The following is a 23373-nucleotide window of genomic DNA, read 5'->3' on the forward strand; positions in this document are numbered from 1 at the left end:
TGAGACGCCTTAACTCAAGACTTAGTTGGGAGACCAAGGGATCTCACATTGTTTAGCATCAGTCGGCCGACCCCAAGAAAACGACCAAGTTCAAGCCTTCAACAAGCTCATCTCAGACGTCATCAAGAAAAAAATTGAAAGAGCCAGTGGTTTATGGACTAAAAAACTAATTCATGTCCTATGGACCATCCGGACAACTAGAAAAGGGGCGAAAAATAAAACCCCATTTCTCATGGTATACGGTGAGGAAGCCGTCTTGCCCATTGAGCATTATGAGCCGACTCTACGAGTCATTCTATACGATGAAGAGGCAAACTGAGAGGCCATGCGGCTAGCATTGGACTCTCTCCAGGAACGCAGGGGCAATGCCGCCTTACGCTATGAGATTTACCGTATGAGAATGATCCGTGCCTATAACAAACGAGTACATAAACGACCCTTGAAAATTGAGGACTTTATGCTATGAAAAATAGAGGCAACCTGTAGGGCCAATGAGTGGGGAAAGCTAACTCCTAATTGAGAAGGCCCTTACCGGATCTATGAAGAAGTAAGAGACAACACCTACCACCTAGAAACTCCAGACGGCAAGCGACTGCCCAGTACTTGGAATGTAGACAACTTGAAAAATTACTACTTCTAAGGGTTCATAAATTTTTGTAAATGAAAAAACTTATCAATGAAAAAAGTTTTTCGTTTTCACTATTATTGTTTATTTTTCAGTATACATGCGTAACTTTCAAAGTACCGCCTGTACATGGTACAGATGGACATAGCTAAAAACAAAACAAAATAAGGCCACAGGCCGAATGATAAACTGAGTAAAAACTTAGTGGCTAAACAAGCATCTAAAAGATAGGAGGCCTGTGGCCGGATGATATTAAAATCTTATAATTCGTCTTCTCCACTATGAGTAATGTGTTCGGCGATGCCCATTTGGGTGCAATTGCCACGGAGAGTGACTCCCATCTGGGTGACAAAGTGCTTTACGACCACATACAAACAACAAAGATTGAACGATCAAATTAGTCGACTCATAGCCATCTGACGAAAAGTAATCTAAAGGGAACACAAGCGGACTATTGAGTGAGACTGTGTCCAATAACACATCAGGAATCTGCACAATGCCCTTACCTAGATTACGGGTTGAAATTATTAACCTATACAAGTTATTCCCAATGGGATGGACGAATGGATGTATAATTGGATAATAACTGCTCCACTTGGAGTAAGCGGTCCGAATGTTAGAAAAACATTCGAGTGGTGTTAATATGTCAAGTATAACTTAAATAAATTCATTATTTCTTACATACACATACAGCCTAGACTGTGTAGCCAAATTGATTCACTCATAGCCGTTTGAGTGAGAAACTTGTGAGGGTTAAGTATGACTTTTATACATATTTAAGTGAGGCAGGCGACCTTTGTATGACCGCCTGCTTCACCTCGAATGCTGTATAAAAAATTTCCAAGTCAATCAACCCACTCTTGAACCCAAGCATATAGCCGTCTAGGGGCAATAACACCCGGTATGCCGCCCGTATCAAATAAGATGCAGACATTCATGCAAGCATATAAAAGAGCCTAACTATTAAATAAAGGTCGATTAGATGGCCGGCTGATTCATAAACAGAAGCTGACCCTTTGGCCAGCAAAATCAAATATTGTTACCAGGAATACATTCAGGAGAAAATAGAAATTGTTGAATTAACTAGACTCCTCAGTCGGTAAAAACAGAGATATTCGACACGCAGGCCGGAAATGTATTTAAATTGGCCATCTGGCCGCAGAAAAAACTTGATTAATCATTAATCAGCTTCAGGAGAGGACTCGACTTCATTTTCATCCGCCACTTCATTGGGGAACAGAGACCCCCACACCATCTTCATGCGAGTGACGCAGTCCGCCTCATTCTCCTCAATGGGCAGCTTCTTTTCTTCCTCAACCCGGGCGGTCCACTTGGATGTGAGCTGTTTCTCCTGGTTGGCAAGCTTGTTTTACAGCTTCTCATTTTGACTCTTGAGACTATCCGTCTCCCTGCCTGTATCTTGAAGCTTCTCTAACTCAGACTTGGTCGCCTTCAGCTCAGTCACCTTCTTCTAGGCAGCCTCCAAATCTTTTTTGACTTGTAAATTGGCAGCCACCTGTGAGTATAGGTTCTTGAGTCAGCAACTCAGTCTTATTTACATCATACATGGCTTTAAAGATTAGAAGCGACCCTTAGGTTGGCAGCCCTTACCTCTTTTTGCTTGTCGTTAAATGACTTTTTAAGACCATTCACTCTCAGCATGGCCTACATCCGGTCAATAGAAGAGACGGTTAATATGCAGTTGGCCAAATTAGAAATTGGAAAATAATCTAACTTAAAAAGAAAAGTTACCTCCGCCGGATTTGCCAGAATGACATCAAAGTTGAGGGAGCCGACTCCTTTAATGGAGTCACGCTCTTTAGCTGAGACGGCGCTAAGCACGTCCTTTGCAATTCGCCGCACATCCGGCGTTTGAGGAGCATCTTCACATTCTACATTTGGTGAAAGGCTGGCATAGATCTATTGCTGGCTTAAGAAATTTTTGGCGACTGGCTGTAAGTCTTAACCCTGCAAGGGTAAGGCAATGGTTTAAAAGCGGAGGTATCTGGAATAACGAACAGATCTTGGGCATGTTTATCCTTTCGCCTGCTGGATAGACCGCCTGAAGAGCCGGCAATACCAGCCGAAGGGTTGTCCTTTCAAGACTTAGACTCCTCCGCTTACTTGAGGACAGCCATAGCAGTCGACGACTTTCCACTTGTTGAGGGGTGGGATTCGGATTGGCTCGCAGAAGGTTTGTGAGTAATCGTCCTCCGCTGCTTTGTAGGAGTTGGCACCTCCCCAGAAGCGGGCCTTTTTGGGGGTCTTTGCTCTATAGTCGGCAGTACAGGCGGCTTCACATATCCTTCCTGAAAAAGCACAACACTTAGAAAAAAGAATAAAATCCAAGTCCAAAAGAAAATTGGCGGATGCAAGAAAGCTTACATGCTCCAGCTGATCTTACTTAAAAATTTGGCTCTTTTGCCGAACCATCTGGCGGTATGCAGTGGTAGAGTTATCTGGCTTCTTGCTGGGCTCTAGGTGAGACATTGACTCTTCTGTAAATAGGCCGACTGGGTGGTTAGTAAGACAGCAAAGTAAAAATTTATAAATGCTCTACAAAACACTCATTCGGCTCCCCACCTCTTCTTTTTTCTGTGCTAAGGCCACAAGCGGCCAGGAAGCAGGGATCCATCAGCCATTCAAACCAAGGGATGTAGCTGTTTGGGATGATCTCCTTCTCAGATCCTCCTTGCACCATTTTTATTTCAACTTTAAACAGCCCAAGCGTCCAAATCTGATCCTAGCCTTCATCAGACGCATGCAGGAGAATTGCTTTCTGTCCCAAAAGATAGGGGTTCTGGTTCCAAGAGTTGAACTTTTTATTTTGGATGGGGTCTAGGGAAGAGATGATGTAGAACTTGTTCCTCTAATCCTTCCACTTATTTTCTTTCCCTAGAGTCATAACGTAACCTTTGTTACAAGATAAAGTGAACCATCCGGGCCTAGATTACTTGGGAGCTTTACTAAGATAATGCATATGGGCGAAAGCCTCAAAGCTAGGCTCAACCCCTTGCATCCTACAGGCAGATACGAATCCTAAAATATTGACCCAAGAGTTGGGTGCTAATTGTCATACCCCCAGGCGGTACCCGTCAAGGATCTTTTCATTGGCCGGATCTAGTGGGAACCGGAGGCCCGCCTGTATTGTGGCCGCATATCATCTAAAGCAAGAATCCCCATAGCTTTGGTCAAGCGGCCAGACGACTATGTCGTCAAGGGCTGGGACATTTAATTTATATAGCCCCCATCACATAGGTGTCCCGGGTTTCTTCTAAGTTTTTCCACATTAGCCTTTGTGTAGTAGCAGATATGTGGGCGAAGTACGGGGTGTACTTCTCTTGAAGAGAAAACGAAGTCGCCTCCTGGCCTCTATCAACAGAGGCGGCCTCCACTTCGGGTTCCTCTTTAGCAGCCTCAAGCGGCCCCTCTTCGCTTTTTGAGCCACCTGAGTTAGCATCCGATTGGGACAATCCCTGTTCGGAGCCGGATGTCTCCTCGCTAGACTCATTTTCCGACTCATCCAAAATGGAGTCATCCGGTGTAGTTGGAATGCAAGACGGATGATAGGAGACTTCATTCCTAAGCACCCTAATAGGACTCTCGTCCTCTTCATCACTGGACGCCTGAGCTGTCCTCTTAATTTTGGCTATAGTGTCTTGCACAGACACAGATACGGTCGGATTCGAGGACGAGTGCAGATTGGGGCAGGCGGCACCCCTAGTCCTAAATTCAGCCGTCCTAGGTGACCGGTTGACAGCTATCCTAGGTCGTGCCGTGTGTGTTTGTGATACCATTTATAAAAAGGGAAGAACAAACACAAACAGAAAAGCAGAATATAAAGAGAGAGAAAAAGCAAGCGGTTACCTCGTTAAAGTATTGTTGAAAGTTACTTGAACCGGTTGTGTCAGACGGATGAAAGCAAGCGGCAGGCGGAAACATCCCTTAAAGAAAAGTCAAAGATTCTTTTAGATTCTCCAAGGTGTTTTTCGTGAATATACGAAAAATGAAGTGGAGCTCCAACCACTCGGAGTCTCCGTTATTTTGCTGGTACAGGCGTCACCAGACCAGTCTTCGAGCTGTAACTCTCATGAGGGATAAAAACACCCAAAACATGATTAGTATCGGCTCGTAGTACTCAAGGCATACGATACATCTGGCTCGTAGCACTCAAGGCATACGATACATCTGGCTCGTAGCATATGGAATCTAATTCATCCTTTCCTTCTCATCAGGTGTCTTTGGACTTTGCTTCTTGCTTAGGGTTATGCCATGTGACATGGGTAGGTGACCTCTCTTGGCCTCCTACATGTTGAATTGAGCCAGTACCTTATCAATGTAAGTGCTCTGGCTCAATCCAATCATCCTCTTATATCTATCCCTATAGATTTTGATCCCCACTATGTATTGAGCCTCTCCCAAGTCATTCATTGAGAAAACTTTTCCAAGCCAAGCCTTTACAAACTCTAGCATCGGAATATTGTTTCCAATGAGCAATATGTCATCGACATATAAGACTAGGAAGGCAATATCATTCCCACTAACCTTCTTGTAAACATAAGACTCATCTGGATTCTTGATAAATCCAAACTTACTGATGGCTTCATTGAATCGCAGATTCCAACTTCTGCTAGCTTGCTTTAGCCCATAAATGGACTTTTTAAGCTTGCACACTTTTACAGCATTGTTTTGGTCGACAAAACCTTTAAGCTGTGTCATATACACAGTTTCTTCCAAAATTCCATTGAGGAAGGCGGTTTTGACGTCCATCTGCCATATTTCATAATTGTAATATGCAACAATCGCTAGGATGATCCGAACGGATTTAAGCATTGCGACATGAGAAAAGGTTTCATCATAATCAATACCATGAATTTGCCTGTAACCTTTTGCTACCAGTATAGCTTTGTAAATGAATACATTTCCATCTTTATGGGTTTTCAAATTGAAAATCCACTTACATCTGATAGGTGTGTAACCTTCAGGTAAGTCAACCAAGTCCCATACTTGATTTTTAAACATGGAATCCATTTCAGATCTCATGGACTCTTGCCATTTAGCAGAGTCGAAGCTCACCATCACTTGCTTGTAGGTTGCCAGTTTGTCTCCATCCACTACTACGATGTCCTGATTCTCGGTTAATACGACACCAAGATACCTATCAGGTTGAGACCTCAACCTCTGCGACCTACGTAGGATAACGGACTGAGCATTTGCATAATTGGTTTGACTTAGCACATTTTGACCAACGTCAATAGATGTTGTTTGAGCGCTTTGACTGTCAATTTGATTTTGTTGCTCGTCCTCTTGAACTTCATCGAGTTTGATTTTCCTCCTACTTGTCATTTTAGATAGGTGTTCCTTCTCCAAAAAGATACCATCGCGAGCAACAAACACTTTGTTCTCGGATTTGTGATGTGGGGTAATCTAGGTCGTTGAAATCTAAAGCACCACCAATCAAACAATTAAGAAAATCAAACTTATTCCTAGTATAGGACAAGTCCGAGTCGAACCATGAGGAATAAGGGGGAGAATGCTATAGACAATGGTCAAGCTACTTCGAAGAATGAGAGGTAAATTGAGATGTAACTAAGGTTTCAATCAACTAAACAATGAAGAAAATCAATATGATAAACACTAGGGATTAAGGTTCCACATCCAAGCTCAATGATCATGCCAATCGATCAAGAACTCAATTGATTCAAAAGATGCAAGGGACAAACAATAGTTGCAATCTATAGAAATCAAGAGCTATCTCCTATAAGTCAAGCTAGGGTTCACTATGAATGACTAACAGGGAAAATCACAATCAAATTCAACCAATTAAAGAAATTCTCAAATCAAGGGTTCATGTAATTGAAAATTGCTATGCAATCTAGATTAATCATCTAGGTTGATCACTCCTAATCAAATTAATCACATGCACAACTATGTCAACCAATTTAATTGCAATAATTCAATCAACAAAAAATCATCAACTAGCAAAGATCATCAATCAAGCATGCTTTCCCTTCTCCCTAGCTACTAATCTACTTACTAGACATAATGAAATCGAATAACAAAACAATTTGTATAACAAATATCATCATTTCAAGCTTAATCAAAAAGAAAATCAAATCAAACAAGTTTTCAAACCAAAGATCAACAATCAAATCAATCATCCAAGAATTAAAGGTAGAATCAAGCAAAAGTAAATTCAAGGGAAGAATTCTCATTAATTTTCATTGATTAAAGATGATATCCAAGCTTAATGACACTAGTAGAAAAAAGTAAATGAGCAGCCCCAAATGGCAAGTGGGTATTGAATTTCTCTTCAAAAAATACCCCAAAAAAAATGAAACAAGGAAATCGCAAGAGGTTTTGGGTAAACCGCTTGCAAAATTGTAAATGGCAAGCGGTTTTGGGTGAACCGCTTGCAAAATTGTAAATGGCAAGCGGTTTGAACATTGAACAGCTTGACATTTGCTAAAAAAACCCTAAAAAATTAAAACCCCCATCTCACGCCCTATTCTTTCTCCTCTCTCCCCTTTCCCCTTCATTTCTCACGCTCTCTCTCCTCCCAAGCCTCACTTCTCTCTCCTCTCTCCCCACCATTCATGCCTCACTTTTCACTCCTCTTTCCCCTCCATTCTCACGCCCTCTCCTTTGCCCATCTTCTTCTCTTTCCTCTCTCCTCTTATCACCTACCCCAAAAATGACGAGCTTAATTTAGATCTAATCGGAGCACCACCGATCGACCACCGAGCACACCACCGAGTAACCCATAGCAACCCACCGACCACCAAGCATTAATCTTTCTCTTTGTTCTTTCTTTCTCACGAACTTCGGTTTTCATGGTTTTTCATGTCAATTTCGACCATGAAAACTCTAAACTCTAGATCTAGAGTTTTCATGGTCGAATTTGACCTTTAGAACCCAAATTCAAGCTAATTTCGGGGTTTTATTTCGGGGTTTTTGTTGAATTCAAGGTATGTTCCTTTTTTCATTTTTTTTTGAGAGTTCTTTTTGAATTTTTTTAGTGATGTATTGGTGTATCGTTTTGTTTTCAGCCAGATCTGATTCGGGTAGGGGTTTTCGTGGGGGTCGTGGTGGGTGAGGTGAGTTTTTTTTGTTGTTAAAGGTGGTTGGTGGTGGTGGTGATACGTGAAAGGGGAACGAGGGCTGGTGTTGCGCGTGGCTGAGGACTGAGGGTAGGTGTTGCGCGTGGCTGAGTGCTGGTACGTGGTGCGTGGTGCATGGTGCGTGGCAGGGATATGCTTTGGCTATGAACAAGAGCAACAACAACATTAAATTTTATTGAATTTATCATTAATTAATTAATTTATGTATTTTGATGGAAATGTAATTTTTTTTTTGACATGGAGATGTAATATTCAACAAATGATTAATGAAAAATTGAAAATAGTTATGTTTATACATATTTAACTTCTTGTGTATCAATTTAATTGATAAAAAGAAATTTTGTTATTATTATTATTATAGGTTTAATTGGAAGCGGTTAAGCCAAAACTGCTTGCCATTACCTTCAAATGGGAAGCGGTTTTGAACCACTTGCCATTTAAATGGACAATGGCAAGCCCCCCAATCGCAAGCGGTTCAAAAACCGCTTCCCATTAGGGTTTTGAACCGCTTGCCATTTATCATTTTCTACTAGTGTGAAACAATGTTGTAATACAAATCCAATCCAAGAACTTCTATCTCTACTTTCTCTCTAATTTCTTTCTAGTTTCTCTCTCTAAAAACTAAGCAAATGAAAATCATCTAAAAGTTGTTTTTTTAAAAGGAAATACAAGAGTATATATAAACAAAGGAGAAAATCAGGTCGTCCGCGCGCTCTCCTTTCATTCCCGCGGGCGCGGAAAAATGGGTACGGAGGCTGTAACAAACTCCGCGGGTTGTTTGGGCATCAGCCGCCCCGGCGGATATTGTAGCCCGCGCCCGCGACAGCTACTACTGCGCCCGCGGCTTGGGTGGGGCAAATGCCTTGCTACCAAGGTGCTTCAGGGGTCTGTAACCTCTCAATAAAGCAGCGACCTCTCCAGTTCTCCGGTGCCCGCGGCCAGCCCGAGGCAACAGCTCGGGGTGCTACTACCTCAAATCTCCTATTAGGTGCATTTTTTCGTGCCCGTGGCTAATGGATATGTTTCCTTAAATCTCCTACTACCTCAAATCGCCTTTTCCAAGCTCTCTCCCAAGGTCAAAACCTAATTCTGACGGATTTAGAGGCACCTAGGTTAAAAAACTAAAGCTGCCACAAAAAAAATCCGCGCGCATCTCAATGAGTCGCGCTGGTCTGGCGCGTGCAACTCATAAGTTTGCGCGTGACACCCAGCGCAACGTCTAATGATGCGCTTGCGGAAGATTTAGAATTTCATAAAAATATAAAATCGAATGTTACCATAACACCGCGCGTAAGACATCTAGTTGCGCTGCCTTGAGCAGCGCATCTAAATTAATTGCTCTGCGCTATCGCGTGCAACCCATTTAGATGCGCGCGACACCTACTGCGGCAGAACACTCGAATCCCTAAAGAATCCATTCCCTATAAATAGAGGCTTAATACGAGGCTTAAACAGACAGAAATTAACCCAAAACTCTGGCTTAAACTTTGTGAACTTGTGTACTCTTAACCCTCTTGACCTAAACACTCACCCCCTCAATACTTGTCACTATGGTGGAGGTTCCCGAACACGAAGGAGTCCATAAGAGTTCTAAACGAAGATCTAGTAAGGAGAAGTGGTAAATTCCCGAGCACTTAGATCAATCACCTTTACTTTTCTTGTTTAAATAACTTTTAATCAATTAATTAGTGTTGTTTGATCACTTTAAACGAACGTTTAATTAATTAATTCCACATAGTATCTTGTGTTAAATAAAGAATAGAATTGAATAATTAATTGTTGATTGATCACCTAAGTCAAGGCGAATCTTGTTTATTTATTGTTCTTTTCAAAAATATTAATTAAATAAGAATAACGATTTTTGCAATGTAATTCCTACATGATTGACGCGTATAAATAAAATCAACTAACTTAGTTTTTAGGTATCACGTTGCATATATTGTTTGGTGATGAAATTGTGAAAAAGGAAGAGCTAGTAAAGGCAGCACTAGGGCTAGGATAGCGATTCCCCCCTAAAGGGAACGTTATTTTAGTACTCTCGCTCCCGAAGTCATTTCTGGTACACATAGACCAATTTGGGCATGGATAAACTTACGATTCATACTAAATATCCCTTAATTCTACTTGGGAGAAAGGCATGAACGAGGTTTATGAGTTTTCCTAAAACTTATTGGCGACTCCTAATTGTTTCTTACAAAAAGCGTAATGATAGGATCAATTCTAATTCAAGGTTCCCCCAAACAGTCAGAAATTCAAATCCTAATACACCCTAACAAGTGTAAAGTCCTAGGCTTTTAAAGGGCCATGGGCATTTAAGGAGAAAGATCCCCTACGATGGGCACACCTTTCGTACAGTGGCCACAAGATTAATTTTTAGTTATTATCCAAGGTTTCCAACACTAGGTTGCCTATGGGTTGTGACGGGAATTAACTTGAATAATCTCTAGTTAGAGAGCGGGACTTGAACGCATAATATCTTCCGTTTTTACAAAAGTAAAAGCCAAACAAGCAACATTGCATCATGCATAATCATAGCATACTATAACCTTTAGGGATTGGCTCATTGACTAGGGGTTGCCAACACTAGGCTTCTATCCTGAAATCAATAACAATCATCCTACCCATATCGCCAACAAAATGTTGGGAGGGCTATGTCATGAGTCAACACCTTATGTGATTGATTTGTGCATCGTTCCTTAAGATATGGTACCTTTGGACACCCATGCTTTTGACCTTAGAATTAAAGCCATTATGTGAATCTTGGATTATGGTATGCTTATGTGATTATATGACTATATGCGACGTGTATAGGATAACGTTTTTAGTTTGGTTAGGTTCCCAATTGCGAAGTTGTCTGTTCTTTTTTTTAGTCGCATTCGAAGGGTATCATAAAGAAAATTCGTTAAAAAAAATAAAATAAGACATAAACATTAAAAAAAACTGCTCATAATAAACAAAAAAATCGCACGAGCAGGTGGCGGCGCAAGTCACGTAGTTGCGCGACCACGACCAACACAAGAGCCAGGGATGCGCGGGTCTTCCGCACGCAACCTGGTTACTTTCGCGCTCTTACTGTTACAAGATCCTTTTGATTCCTCAAGAATAATTGACTTGTACAAACAATATCATTATTAATGAATTGTATAAAGGCGATGTTATCCATTCGAATGCATCTTGTGTCTTTTTCCTTTTTTTTCTTCTTTTTGTCTTCCAAACAAGCGTATCGATTTCCTTAACCTTTTGTACTTCCTTTAGGGCTTGTTTCCAAGCTTGGGAATGAAGAGTCTTGGGTGCTCGCATTCTACGTTTACCATCAAACAATTCACCCCTTTCAAACCACCCTCCCTCGACAACTTACTCTAGTCCAACAACGATGTCAACCATAGAGCAACTCCAAGAAGAGATTGTTAGCTTGACACGAGAAAAATGTAGGTCGTTCTCTACCCTTTCCTAGAGCCAAAGAAAATTTATAAACACTAGACCAACCTAATACGAGTATATGGTAAGTCAAGGGTCGAACCCAAGGGAATGAGTAGGTGCAAGCTATAGCCTAGGTCAAGCTACTTCGAAGATTGTGGGAAGATGCAGTTGGTAACTAAGGTATCGAGGAAACTAGATAAATCGAGAAATTCAATATACTAAACACTAGGGATATAGGTTCCACATGCAAGCTCAATGATTATGCTAATTGAAGGATCACTCAATCAATTCAAACATTGCAAAGGAAAAACAATAGTTGCAATCAAAGGAATTCAAGGGCTATCTCCTATAAGCCAAGCTAGGGTTCACTATAAATGGCTAACTAGGAAAATCACAATCAAATTCAATCAATTAAAGCAATTCTCAAATCAAGGGTTCATGTCATAGAAATTTGCAATGCAATCTAGATTAATCTTATAGGTTGATCACTCCTAGTCTAATTAATCACATGCACAACTATGTCAACCAATTTAATTGCACCATTCAAATCAATTTAGCATCATCAACTAGCAAAAATAATCAATCAAGCATGCTTCCCCTTCTCCCTAGCAACTAATCTACTCACTAAACATGGTGAAATTAAGAAACAAAACAAATTCAATCAAATTCATATTCATTTAAAGCTTAATCAAAAGAAAATCAATCAATCAACAAATTCTAAAGCAAGGAATGTAATCTCAATCAAAATCCAAGAAACTAGAAGGAACTGCATTAAAAGTAAATCAAGGGAAAGAAATCATACAAACATTCATTGAATTGAAGAAGGAATTTCAAGATCAAATTGAAATCTAAGATCAAATTCAAGTACAAACAAGTAAATCTTAAGCTTCTCTCTCTGCTTTTTCTCTCTACTATTTCTTGAAAAATCAAGTACAAATTCAAGTAAATCTTAAGATCAAATTCAAGTACAAACAAGTAAAACTAAATGTAGGAAAAAAAAGAAAAAGCAAGTAATAGCAGCAGCAAGGGTCAGAATCATCAGACTAAAATAGTATCAGGAGATAAGAAATCAGACAGTCAGCATCAGAATCATCATAACAAAGACATAGAGAAACTCAGTGGACAGCGATCAGCGAAACAAACAACAAACCAATAATCGGGCAGAGAAATCAGCAGAAATACAGCAGCATCATCATAAAACCAAACAACACAGAGATCAATACCAGAAGCATAGGAGACCAGGAATGAACTACAAAAGGGGCAAGGATATGGTGAAGCATAGAAACAAATGCAAAAAGCACCCCCAAGCTTAGACTAGACTACCCCCCTAACTCTAAACCTAAAGACATATAGGCAACCGAGAAACATCATATAAAGCATATAAGAAGGGGGGTAGCCATGGTAGTATCACTCCGCACTATGGTAAGGGGTAGAATGAGAACTCCCGTCACCGGTCTCCATCACATGACTAGAGCTAGCCATCTCGCTCACATCCATGGGAGCCATACCCCATAACCTACCTTCCCTCCTAGCTCTATCATCCTCAAAATAATGAGACCAATCATCTAAGACTGGCTCACCCGACCTACCCCATCGCCCAAAAGTCTCAAGGTCCGGAAAGGGCGAAGGATTAGCCGGATCAAATGCATAATCACAACCACCGGGCCGCCGATAGTCGTAAGTGGCCGGGGTGGTGCCTATGATAGAACTAAGGTGAACATGAGGGCCCTCCCAATAATGGTAGCAAGGCCGAGGACCAATGGTAGGATCAAAAGGTTCCCATTGAGGAATAGGTCCTTGTTGGACCGGGAGATACGGGTAGTTCACATAGGGCTCCATATCCCCCCCTCCGAACATGCAAATCGTACAATTGATTTGTATGATAGTCATAACCAAGATTAAGGGTTTGCATAGAAGGCATAGAATATAACACATTAGCAATAGAATCAAGCCTAGCATGAATGGTTGACAAATCAAAAGTAGAAGGAGTAGGAGAGGGAGAAGGAATAGGTGTACCTTCCGGTTCAATTGTGGGAATAGTCTGAACATTCGATGAGAAAACATTGGTCGAGCGGCCTCTAGTATGATTCGTCCTACGTCGAATTGAAGGGTCAATATCTCGCATCGGAGGCCTCCAAGATAAGGAATCTTTCTCTCTTGGTCGGGTAGTTTCCTCTTTGCATGGGATTAAGAACCATTCTTTAACCCGAGAAACTTTCCAAATGAAGACATCATCCTTTCTAGTACGATCGAGGAACTTTTGGTTCACAAGGGCGGAGATGTTGAGGAAATGAGAAGAAGATTTTTCTCGAGGATCAATAATTGGGGGAAGCTCATTTAACAAAGTCTTATAGTCGTCATTGATGCAAAGAGCTAGGATAGAAATCATCCCTCCCAATTGGATGCTCCCTGATAGGCTAACTCCATCACGGATATCCAAGAGTCGATTGATAAAGTGCTCTGTGAAATCGACTAACTCAATCTCAAAGTCATTTTGGTCGGCTATCCACAACCAACAAAGCTCCTCTCGAGGGATAGCTCCCAAAGAGTCCTTGGAGCAAAGAGCGTAAGTGAGGAGACGGTTGAAATACCGCATAGTCGAATGAATCATGGAGGCGGTCTTGGAATTTTGAGGCTCATACTTCCCTTCCTCCGAGATACTTCTCCACCAACGTTGCTCATTATGTCCATGATCATTTTCTATTCTACCATGAGCCGGATAGATACAATGATCCGCGTCCTCGGCCCATGAAAACTTGAAGTATGAACATAATTGAGAATTCGTCAATGAGTGATCATGATTGAAAAGTTGGAAAGTCAAAATCCTTGAGGAATCGTCACCCGGTTCTCGAACTACTTCAAGAGAGGAAAGAAATTCATAGGTCACCCTAGCATAAGTAGGGGCGCTCAAATCCAAGAACTCTAAAAGATCAAGGCCCTTTGCAAGAAGTCGATCGTCCTCATCTATGCCAAGAAACTTGGTTGTTGCTTGATCGTAAAATCTTGTTGGTCTTAGCTTTCTCTTGGATAGACGCTTGAAACTATCCCAATGTGATTCTTTAGAAAATTCAATACCATATGTCTCTTCTACCTCGGGTGGAGGTGGAACAACATGCCTTGGTTTGCGTGAACTTGATCTTGCCCGCTTCTTGTGACGGATTGGAGCCATCTACAGGAAGGAAAACAACTCATGAGCAAATCTTACATTTGTCATATTTAAATAATAAGCATAAGTAATTGCTCAAGAATCAAGTACAAAAGCAAATATCTCAAAATAGAAACAAGTAAGAGACCAAATCATGAGATGGCTACATATGAACAAAATGCCATTAATATAGAATCATGAATTTGAAGCAAGTAAGCATGGATTAAAGGCAAAAATGAACATAAGTGACCAAATCATGAATCAAATTGAGCAAAATAACTCAAGCATTGAATTATTAAAGCAATAAAACCATCATAAAGAATACCCATGAGAGAGAAAATGACCAAAAATGGTGAATCAAGAAATCAAGCAAGGTATACAAAATCATCATGAAAAAGCTTCAATTTATCATCCAAAAACATCATTCAACACAAATTACAAGCTAAAAGGACCAACAATGGAGTTCTACCATGAAAGCAAAAACAAGGTTTCAAGCTTGAACAATGAGGAAGAAGATGACTAGAAAATAAGAAATTATACATCAATGAAGCCTTAAATTACTTGCAAATTGCCAAAAATGAAGATTTAAGAACAAATAGAACACCCAAAGACAAGTCCCAAACCTCAAAACAAATCCTCAAAATTTTGAAAAAAAATCCAAAATTTTTAAAATTTGGGTTCGAAAATCTGGAATTTTTTTGTTAAAATTCGAAAATGAGATGAGATTTAATGTAATTTGATGTTAAAATGAAAATAAAAGAGGTGAAATTGTTATGATTTTGCAAGAGAAATAATAAGGTTTGATGAGAGAATGAAGGTGGGAAAAATGGGCAAAAGTCGGGGAGAGAGAAAGGAGAAATAAGATTGGTGCGTTTTGGGGTAATAAGGGGGGTGCTGAACGCACTGGCGGCTGGCGACGGTGCGTGCGCACATGGCGACAGTAGGGGGGTTCGAAAACAGGCCAAAATAGCTTCCTACCTACTGCGTGCGCGCAACCAGGAGGTGCGTGCGCACCAGGTAGGCGCTGGGGTTGTTCAAAAAACAGGCCAAAATGCTGACCCTTGTGGTGCGCGCGCACAGAGGTGGGGTGCGTGCGCACCAAGGGGTTACGGGGATGGTTCAAAAACCGTCAAATTTTGTCAAAGTTAGTGAAAATTTTCTGACCCCTTTGGTGCGCGCGTGCAACCTATGGTGCGCGTGCACCAAGCAAGAATATTTCGGCCATGAATAAACTCTCGTGTTTGTATAATGAGATATTTGAAAGTGCATTCGAAAAAGAGTAGAAAATCAATAAAAATGCAAACATGGGAGCATATGACCCCAACAAGCTTTCCACCTAAACTTAACCAAACCTCGAGAAAGCTTGAAATAACATCAAAATTGTTGGAAATTTTCTCCGAGCCAATCTCATGGTACCTAAAATCAAGAAAAGAAACAAAAATAAAGAGAAATAAGAAAAATCTCAAGGATAAAAGAAATATAGAAAAATGTAAAATCAAAAGAAAAAGGTTAGAAAACCGGGTTGCCTCCTAGGTAGCGCTTGTTTAACGTCATAGCTCGACGTCCTCCACCAATTAAGGTGGTTGTCGAAAGAGCAATGAGTGAACAAGGCCAACAAATGCACCGTTTAAATACTTCTTGAGACGATGGCCATTGACCTAAATGGAGAAGAAGAATCCATCATTGAGACCTCTACAACACCACTTGGAAAAACATTCTTGACCAAATAGGGACCGCTTCATCTTGACATGAGCTTTCCGGGAAACAATTTCATTTTTGAATTATAGAGAAGAACCTTATTGCCAACACAAAAATCTTTCTTCTCAATAAGCTTGTCATATGTTTCCTTGGAACGAGCTTTATACACACTAGCACAATCATACGCATCAAACCAAAGCTCCTCTAGCTCATGAAGATCTAACCACCTTTTCTCCCCCGCACTTGCCAAGTCAAAATTTATCTTCTTGATTGCCCACAAAGCATGATGTTCAATTTCAACCGGGTTATGGCATGACTTGTTGTAGACTAGGCGGTATAGAGTGGTACCTATGGGGGTCTTTAAAGCCGTTCGATAGGCCCAAAGAGCATCATCCAACTTATCCGACCAATCCTTTTGATTTCTCGCAACCTTTTTTTCAAGGATAAGTTTGATTTGACGATTAGAGACTTCCACTTGGCCGCTCGATTGGGGATGATATGGGAGGCCGAATCTTTGATGGACCCCATGCTTTCTCAACATCTTTTGAAAGGCATGGTGAATAAAATGAGAACCGTTGTCGCTTATCACCGCCTTTGGTACCCCAAATCTTGGAAAGATTATCTTCTTAAACAACTTCATAACCACCTTGTGGTCATTAGTTGGGGAGGCAATGGCCTCAACCCACTTAGACACGTAATCGACCGCCACAAGAATATATTGATTTCCGAAAGATGGGGGGAATGGTCCCATAAAATCAATACCCCACACATCAAACACTTCCAACTCAAGTATGGTTTGTTGAGGCATTTTATTTCTCTCGGAGATGTTCCCAACTCTTTGACATCGGTCACATGTCTTGACAAAGCCCCATGAGTCCTTAAAGAGATGTGGCCACCATAATCCGCATTGAAGGACCTTAGTGGCGATCTTAGAGACACCCATATGTCCCCCGCTTGTAATCCGAATGGCACATTTTCAAAACCCTAGGCACTTCTTCGTTTGGCACACAATGTCTAAGTAAGCCATCGAACCCTCGCTTGTATAAGATGGGATCATCCCACACATAATGCCTTGCCTCTCTCTTGAGCTTCTTTCTTTGATTCTTAGAAAAGGAAGGAGGAAACTCCCCACAAGCAAGAAAGTTCACTAAATTGGCAAACCATGGGAGCTCCTTTGCTTCAATAGCATACAAGAAATCATCAAGCATCCTATCCTCAATTGGAGAACCATCATCATGAGTTTGAGAATCTTCTAAACGAGAAAGATAATCCGCCACAACATTTTCCGCTCCTCTTTTATCCCTAATCTCAATGTCAAAGGTTTGGAGCTCAAGAACCCACCGAATCAACCTTGGCTTGGACTCTTTCTTGGCAAAAAGATACTTGAGAGCCGCGTGATCCGTGAAGACAATGGTTTTGGAACCCAATAGATAACAACGGAACTTCTCAAAAGCATGAACTATAGCAAAAATTCCTTCTCCGTTGTAGTGTAATTCCGTTGAGCTCCATTTAAAGTCTTGGACATATAATAGATCACATGAAGTTTCTTGTCCACTCTTTGACCCAAGACACCTCCTATTGCCAAATCACTTGTATCACACATCAACTCATATGGTAAATCCCATCTTGGAGCTTGAACAATAGGAGTAGAGATTAGAGCTTTCTTCAACTTATTGAATGCCTCCAAATACTTATCATCAAACACAAACTTGGCATCTTTTTGAAGAAGATCATTAAGGGGCTTTGCAATGAGCGAGAAATCCTTGATGAATCTTCTATAAAACCCAGTATGCCCTAAGAAAGATCTCACTCCCTTTACGTTCACCGGAGGTGGAAGCTTTTTAATGACTTCAATTTTAGCTTTATCCACCTCTATCCCCTTGTGAGAGATCTTGTGGCAAAGGAATATGCCTTCCTCCACCATGAAGTGAAATTTCTCCCAATTCAAGACGAAGTTCACCTTCTCACACCTTGCAAGACATTTTTCAAGGTTTTTAAGGCATGCCTCAAATGAAACACCTCCTACGGAGAAGTCGTTCATAAAAACCTCCATCTCCTCTTCCAACATATTTCCAAATATACTCATCATGCATGTTTGAAATGTCGCGGGAGCATTGCAAAGGCCGAATGGAATTCTCCTATAAGCAAATGTACCATATGGACAAGTGAAGGTTGTTTTCTCTTGGTCATCCGGGTGGATAGGGATTTGGAAAAATCCCGATTAACCATCAAGAAAACAATAGAACTTGTGCATTGTTAGTCTTTCAAGCATTTGATCAATAAAAGGAAGGGGGAAATGATCTTTCTTTGTTAATGTGTTTAGACGTCTATAGTCTATACACATCCTCCATCCCGTGACCGTCCTCGTCGGAATGAGCTCACCTTTCTCATTCTCAACGATGGTCATACCTCCCTTCTTTGGGACAACGTGAACGGGAGAAACCCACCTAGAACTAGAAATGGGGAATATGATTCCCGCATCCAAAAGTTAGGGGATCTCCTTTTTCACTACCTCTCCCATTTTGGGGTGTAGCTTTTGTTGCCTCTCAATAGAAGGTAAAGCACCCTCCTCAAGAGTTATGTGATGTGTACATAAAGCGGGGCATATACCTTTGAGGTCATCAATGGTATAACCCAAAGCACTTCGGTGCTTTTTCAAAACACCACACAACTTTTGAGCTTGATGCTCACTCAAAGAAGAGCTAACAATCACGGGAAAAGTGGAGTTGGGTCCCAAAAATTCATACCTAAGGTGTGATGGAAGAGGTTTGAGCTCAACCATTGGAGCACCTTTACCTTCCTTCGATGTTGCCACTTGCAACGCTTCTTGGCTAGAAATGCTCAAACACATTTGCTCTTCAACATCCTCAAAGCTACCATTGAGCAAATCTTCATACAAACCCATCTCCTTATTTGGAGTACCTATCTTTTCCTTATTCAACAAAACATTCTCAAGAGCATTGTTAGAAGTGAGCAATTGCTCATGCATAGAAGACACAACATGATCGAAAGAATCAATTAACATACAATTTTCTAAAGAAGAACTTGGATACTTCACGCTATCATTCAAATCAAATTCTATCACTTCATCACCTACTTTGAGCAAAATTTTAGCACTTTTCACATCTATCAAAGCACCCGAAGTAGCAAGGAATGGTCTCCCTAGAATGATGGGAATATTAGCATCTTCATCCATCTCAAGCACAACAAAATCCACCGGAATAACAAATTTCCCAACCCTGAAAGGAACATCCTCTACCTTTACCCTTAGGAAACTTAATTGACCTATCGGCCAATTGCAAAGTGATGTTATTTGGTAAGAGTTCCCATAGCTCAAGTCTTTGGTACACCGAGTATGGCATAAGGCTAACACTAGCTCCTAGGTCACACAAGGCATTCTCAATTTGCATTTTATAAATGGCACAAGGGATAGAAAAGTTTCCGGGGTCTTTTAGCTTAGGTGGCATCTTGTTCATTATGATAGCACTACAATTCTCGGTCAAGTTCACTGTCTCTACACCATCACATGTCCTCCTACCACTCAAAATGTCTTTGAGGAATTTTGCGTAGTTGGGCATTTGGGTGACAATTTCGGTAAATGGTAGAGAAAGGTGAAATTGTTTAAGAATGTCAATGAACCTTCCAAATTGTTCATCTAACTTGTGTCTCATGAATTTTTGTGGATAAGGAAGCTTGGCTTTCACAATCTCTTTCTCCACTCTTACCTCACTAGGCTTTTCAATCTTAACCTCACTCAAAGATGCACCATCTCTCTCATCTTCAACCAAAACCCCTTTTGTGCCCTCTTTGGTCTCACTCTTCCCAAACTCTCCTCAAGAATCTTACCACTCCTTGTGACAATAGCATTAACCGGTCTCTTAGGATCTAGGCCTTGGGAAGGTTAAGAAGAAGGACTAGCATGGTCTTTCAAAGCATTAGCAAGTTGAGAAATTTAATTTTCAAGCATCTTATTATGAGTCATCATTTCATTAAATTTCTTATCACTTACGGTCATGTAAGTGTTCAACTTTTTTTGATTTTCAATGATTTCTTCCAAATTTGTTCTATGTGAAGAAGAAGAGGATTAAACATAGGAATTATCATTTTGGGCCTTTGGAGCAAATCCGGGTGGAGGGCCTCTTTGAGCATTGTTTTGAAAATTGCCTCTACCTTGATTGTTCCAATTACCCCTACTTTGATTTTGACCATAACCTTGATTATGGTTACCACTACCTTGATTATGATTCCCATAACCTTGGTTTGGATTACCATAATTTTGGTTTAGATTTTGGCTACAATAACCTTGATTGTTATAGTTACCTCGAGAACCTTGGTTCCTATAACCACCACCTTGGTTATAGTTGTCAAAATTGCCATGATTGTTGTAATTCCTATTCCATTGACCTCTTTGATTCTTAAACCTAAAATCATGATTATTTGACACATAGTTCACATGCTCATTCACATTTCCATCTTGATCATCACAAACATCCTTACATGCATGAGGGCAACTAGAAACATCATGATAATACGACCCACAATCATCACAAAACAAGCATCCACTAGGCATGTTACTAGAAGAAGGAAGGGGTTGAGAATTAGAAGACGTACCTCTCCCCTTAGATTGGGAGGAAAGACTTGAAACTTGGTAGGTAGCACTTTCCAACTTTGCCTTGATAGCGGACATCTCCTTCCCCAAGTTTGTCATTTAAGAGGATAGATTGTTGATTGCATTTAAATGATCAACTGAGTACACCAAAGAGCTACTCTTGCTAGTTGACTCTCTTTCTCCATCTTGCCATTCTCTATAATACCTCACTACGTCTTCAATTATGTCCACCACTTCCTCTTCCGTTTTGTTCATGATAGGACCTCCGGCTCCTCCATCTAAACATGATTTTCCTTGAGGGCTAAGGCCTCCATAGATGATTTGAATGATTTGATATGTTGGAATTCTGTGATGAGGACATTCTCTTTGATACTCCTTGTATCTCTCCCGTGCTTCATAGAGGCTCTCACTTGGCTTTTGCTTGAAACCTTGAATCAAAGCTCTAGCCTCCGCCGTTTTCTTTTGAGGATAGAAACGGGATAGAAATTCCTTGGTGACCTCGTCCCATGTCCTTAGAGAATTCGGCTTAACCTCCTTTTTTATCCATTCCAAAGCACGCCCTATGAGAGAAAAGGGAAAGAGCTTGAGGCGGATGAATTCTTGGGAAATGCCGTTAACCTTTATAGTGGGCTTTCATGCTTGGCCCCACTAAATTGTCGCTTCTCTATCAAAGTGATCATTGGCGGTCTTATTTCAAAATCATTTGCCGGTGTTGTAGGCGGAGCAATCCCACTCTCAAATCTATATGCACCGGGAATCCCCAATTCTTTCAACGCCACTCTCGGATTTTCTCCCATTTTATCTTGTTCTTCTTGTTGTGGCTCTTCTTCACTTGAATGCTACGGCTCAAAGATCGTCTAGAACCCCTCAACCTTGCAATATTTCTCTCAATTTCCGGATCTAATGGCACTAGTGAATGATCACGTGCTCTATGTATAAAATCTCAAAAGAAATGGTTAGTAGCACGGCTACAAATGTAGCGTAAAAGAAAATCTTTTTGTATTTTCAATTAATGGTGAAATAGACTCAACAACTATAACAAAGCACCAATATCATCCCCGGTAACGGCGCCATTTTTGACACGAGGAAAATGTAGGTCGTTCTCTACCCTTTCCTAGAGCCAAAGAAAATTTATAAACACTCGACTAACCTAATACGAGTATATGGTAAGTCAAGGGTCGAACCCAAGGGAATGAGTAGGTCAAGCTACTTCGAAGATTGTGGGAAGATGCGGTTGGTAACTAAGGTATTGAGAAAACTAGATAAATCGAGAAATTCAATATACTAAACACTAGGGATATAGGTTCCACATGCAAGCTCAATGATTATGCTAATTGAAGGATCACTCAATCAATCTAAACATTGCAAAGGACAAACAATAGTTGCAATCAAAGGAATTCAAGGGCTATCTCCTATAAGCCAAGCTAGGGTTCACTATAAATGGCTAACTAGGAAAATCACAATAAAATTCAATCAATTAAAGTAACTCTCAAATCAAGGGTTCATGTCATTGAAATTTGTAATGCAATCTAGATTAATCTTATAGGTTGATCACTCCTAGTCTAATTAATCACATGCACAACTATGTCAACCAATTTAATTGCACCATTCAAATCAATTTAGCATCATCAACTAGCAAAAATAATCAATCAAGCATGCTTCCCCTTCTCCCTAGCAACTAATTTACTCACTAAACATGGTGAAATTAAGAAACAAAACAAATTCAATCAAATTCATATTCATTTAAAGCTTAATCAAAAGAAAATCAATCAATCAACAAATTCTAAAGCGAGGAATATAATCTCAATCAAAATCCAAGAAACTAGAAGGAATTGCATTAAAATTAAATCAAGGGAAAGAAATCTTACAAACATTCATTGAATTGAAGAAGGAATTTCAAGATCAAATTGAAATCTAAGATCAAATTCAAGTACAAACAAGTAAATCTTAAGCTTCTCTCTCTGCTTTTTCTCTTTACTATTTCTGGAAAAATTCTCTCTCTAGTACAAAGTTAAGTCGTCCTCAAAAAGAAAGTCATAAGCTATAAATAAGAAAAATCAAGCGAAGGGGGCCGCAAAGGCCATGCGCACGCACAAACAAGACGCGCGCGCGCACAGCAGGGTCTGCGCGCACACACCCCTGTGCCGCGCGCGCACCCCTATGCGGTGCACTAGGCTTTGGCTCTTTCGCTTGCTTGATCAAATTCCGCGCTCCTGAGCATCCCCATCATCAGTGCACTCGAGATGATGCCCGCGAACAAGACAGTCCCAAAATGAGCAAATTGACTTGATTATTCACCTACAAAACACAAAAAAAAACAAAGAGTGAAAGCATAACAAAGTAAAACTAAAACTAAAATTATGAATTATCAACTAAAAATATGAAAAACTCGTAAAAACCAATCGAGAACTAAAGTGAATTATAAAAAATGGAAGATCAAATAAAACTAAGAGAATTATATGAAAATGATGAAAGAAAATAAAGAAAATGAACCTAAATCTTATTCTTTTGAGCGTCATAAACGACGCTCATCATAGCTTTAGAGAGGAAAAGGCTCAAGAGGCCGAAGAGAGAAGAATTAAGAAACTTGAAAAAGCTGAAAAGAAAAATGCCGAAGCTTTGTCTTTGCAACAAAAGATAAATGAACTATCCATAAAAGAGAAGTCGTTGGAGAAGCTTGTTCTTCGTTCCATAATGGGGAACAAGTACTTTGACGCAGAAAAGTTTGCTCCTCCTATAGAACTGACTTTACCCG

The 23373-nt window shown here is 40.5% G+C and overlaps 1 non-coding gene across 1 annotated transcript; it reads left to right on the forward strand.

The window, feature by feature from the left end:
• The first annotated feature begins 20961 nt into the window (after positions 1–20961).
• On the forward strand, positions 20962–21067 carry LOC145580336 (small nucleolar RNA R71). Its single transcript, XR_014099401.1, has one exon. It is a non-coding gene; the product is annotated as a small nucleolar RNA R71 (small nucleolar RNA).
• Positions 21068–23373: the final 2306 nt, after the last annotated feature.

This window comes from Chenopodium album, chromosome 14 (genome assembly GCF_948465745.1).
Source record: "Chenopodium album chromosome 14, dcCheAlbu1.1, whole genome shotgun sequence".
Taxonomy (NCBI): domain Eukaryota; kingdom Viridiplantae; phylum Streptophyta; class Magnoliopsida; order Caryophyllales; family Amaranthaceae; genus Chenopodium; species Chenopodium album.